Source organism: Mustelus asterias, chromosome 22 (genome assembly GCF_964213995.1).
Source record: "Mustelus asterias chromosome 22, sMusAst1.hap1.1, whole genome shotgun sequence".
Lineage (NCBI taxonomy): Eukaryota > Metazoa > Chordata > Chondrichthyes > Carcharhiniformes > Triakidae > Mustelus > Mustelus asterias.
The window spans coordinates 73819456-73822819 of NC_135822.1; positions in this window are offsets into that span (position 1 = coordinate 73819456).

The following is a 3364-nucleotide window of genomic DNA, read 5'->3' on the forward strand; positions in this document are numbered from 1 at the left end:
TGGTAGGGCGTTGGGGAGAGTTACAGAACAAAGAGATCTAGGGGTACATGTTCATAGCTCCTTGAAAGTGGAGTCACAGGTGGACAGAGTGGTGAAGAAGGCATTCAGCATGCTTGGTTTCATTGGTCAGGACATTGAATACGGGAGTTGGGACGTCTTGTTGAAGTTGTACAAGACATTGGTAAGGCCACAATTGGAATATTGTGTGCAATTCTGGTCACCCTGTTATCGAAAGGATATTATTAAACTAGAAAGAGTCAGAAGAGATTTCCTAGGATGCTACCGGGACTTGAGGGTTTGAGTTATAAGGAGAGGCTGAAAAGACTGGGACTTTTTTCTCTGGAGCGTAGAAGGCTGAGGGGTGATCTTATAGAGGTCTATAAAATAATGAGGGGCATAGATCAGCTAGATAGTCAATATCTTTTCCCAAAGATAAGGGAGTCTAAAATTAGAGGGCTTCGGTTTAAGGTGAGAGGGGAGAGATACAAAAGGGTCCAGAGGGGCAATGTTTTCACACAGAGGGTGGTGAGTGTCTGGAACGAGCTGCCAGAGGTAGTAGTAGAGACGGGTACAATTTTGTCTTTTAAAAAGCGTTTAGACAGTTACATGGGTAAGATGGGTGTTGAGGGATATGGGCCAAACGCGGGAAATTGGGATTAGCTTAGGGTTTTTTTTAAAAAGGGCAGCATGGACAAGTTGGGCTGAAGGACCTGTTTCCATGCTGTAAACCTCTATGACTCAATGACCAGTGAGCCTAACATCAATACTGGGGAAGTTGCTGGATTCTATTATCAAGGATTTCATCGGTTCGCATTTGGAAAGCAGTGGTTTAATCAGACAAAGTCAGCATGGATTTACAAAGGGGAAATCATGCTTGATCAATCTATTGGAATTCTTTGATGATGTAACTAGTAGAGTTGACTAAGGAGAACCAGCGGATGTGATCTATTTCGACTTTCGGAAGGCTTTTGACAAGGTCACTCATAACAAACTACTAGGTAAAGTTAAAGCGCAGGGGATTGCGGTAATGTCTCGAGATGGATAGAAAGCTGGTTAGCAGATGGGAAGCAAAGAGTTGGCATAAATGGGTCTTTTTCTGATTGGCAGTCAGTGACTAGTGGGGACCGCAGGGGTCTGTGCTGGGATCCCAACTGTTCACATTATATATTAATGATTTGGAAGAGGGAACTGAATGTATTATCTCCAAATTTGCAGTTGATACAAAGTTGGGTGGGAGGGTGAGCTGTGAGGAGGATGCAGAGATGCTTCAGCGTGATTTGGACAGGCTGAGTGTGTGGGTATCTGTATGGCAGACGCAGTATAATGTGGATAAATGTGAGGTTATCCACTTTGGTAGCAATAATAGGAAGACAGATTATTACTTGAATGGGTGTAAATTGAGAGAGGTGGATACTCAGCGAGACCTTGGAGTCCTTGTGCATCAGTTGCTGAAAGTAAGCGCACAGGTACAGCAGGCAGTGAAGAAGGCAAATGGTATCTTGGCCTTCATAGCGAGAGGATTTGAGTATAGGGATAGGGATGTTTTGCTGCAATTGTATAGGGCGCTGGTGAGGCCACACCTGGAGTATTGTGTGCAGTTTTGGTGTCCTTATCTGAGGAAGGATGTCCTTGCTACAGAGGGAGTACAGCGAAGGTTTACCAGACTGATATCTGGGATGGCAGGTCTGTCATATGAGAAGAGATTAAGTCGGTTAGGATTATGTTCACTGGAGTTTAGAAGAGTGAGAGGGGATCTCATAGAAACTTATAAAATTCTAACAGGGTTAGACAGGATAGATTCAGAAAGAATGTTCCCGATAGTGGGGGGAGTCCGGAACTCGAGGTCACAGTTTGAGGATAAGGGGTAAATATTTTAGGACTGAGGTGAGGAGAAATTTCTTCACCCAGAGAGTGGTGAATGTGTGGAATTCACAATTACAGAATGTAGTTGAGGCCAAAACACTGCGTTTTCAAGAAGAAATTGGATATAGCTCTTGGGGCTAAAGAGATCAAGGGAGAAGGTGGGAGATCAAGATGTTGAATTTGATGATCAGCCGTGATCAAACTGAATGGCGGAGCAGGCTCGAAGGGCCGAATGGCCTCCTCCTGCTTCCAGTTTCTATATTTACCGCACTTGAGGGACAGCAATTGGAAGAAATCACAGCACAGCATGGGTGGGACATTAAACCCCTTTGTCAACGGAAGAGATGACAAGTCTTTCTGGAATAATGGATTCGATATAAATGGAGCAGTTATGAGACAGTGGATATCACACTTATTCACACTATCCTCAAGTCATTTTCACACAAGGCATCATCACAGTGATACTCTGGTCTGTAAAGTATTTACATAACCATAGCATAAACAAGAAGAGGGTAAAATATATCACATGGGGCTTTTAGTATGAGAAATTATTGCTCATTCATCTCAGTAATGTTCCCATATTAATTTATTTCATGAATACTTAATGAAAGTTCACACATAAACTCCAGACAAACACTAAACTGAGCTGCCTTTGGGAGCAGTTCCTTTGTACGTTTAATGTCCCCATCATGTAATTAATTTTCAAAGACAATGGGTTTTCATCAGACTGAGTGGAAGAATGACAGAGAATAAGAACATACGAACTGGGAGCTTCTAGTTCTAGGCCATCGGGCCCCTCGAGCCTGCTCCGCCATTCAATAAGATCATGGCTGATCTTTTCGTGGACTCAGCTCCACTTACCCGCCCGCTCACCACAACCCTTAATTCCTTTACTGTTCAAAAATGTATCTATCCTTGCCTTAAAAACATTCAATGAGGTAGCCTCGACTGCTTCACTGGGCAGGGAATTCCACAGATTCACAACCCTTTGTGTGAAGAAATTCCTCCTCAACTCAGTCCTAAATCTGCTTCCCCTTATTTTGAGGTCATGCCGCCTAGTTCTGGTTTCAACATAGAATTTACAGCATACAAACAGGCCATTCAGCCCAGCTGGTCTCTTCTGGTCTTTATGCCCCACGTGAACCTCGTTCCACCCCTATTTCATCTCACCCTGTCAACCAATCCTTCCTCTTGCATGTCTTTATCTCGATTCCCCTCATATCAATCTGTGTTATTCACCTCAAGCACTGCCTGCGGACAGAAACTCCAAATTCTCGTCTCGCTCCAGGGAATTCCAAAGCTTCCGTCCGTTAACCTCCAGCAAGTTCAATCTCAATGCCTCATTCCTTCGAGAGGTGTAGATACTTACTCACCTGCGCATGTTCACCATTCACTATCCTTTACTGTCTGTTGCTAAAACGCAGTTAGCATTGTCTAACCAGTGGAAGGTGTCAAACCCAGCAAGTGCCATTGAGAGAGCGAGCGAGAAAGATATTTATTT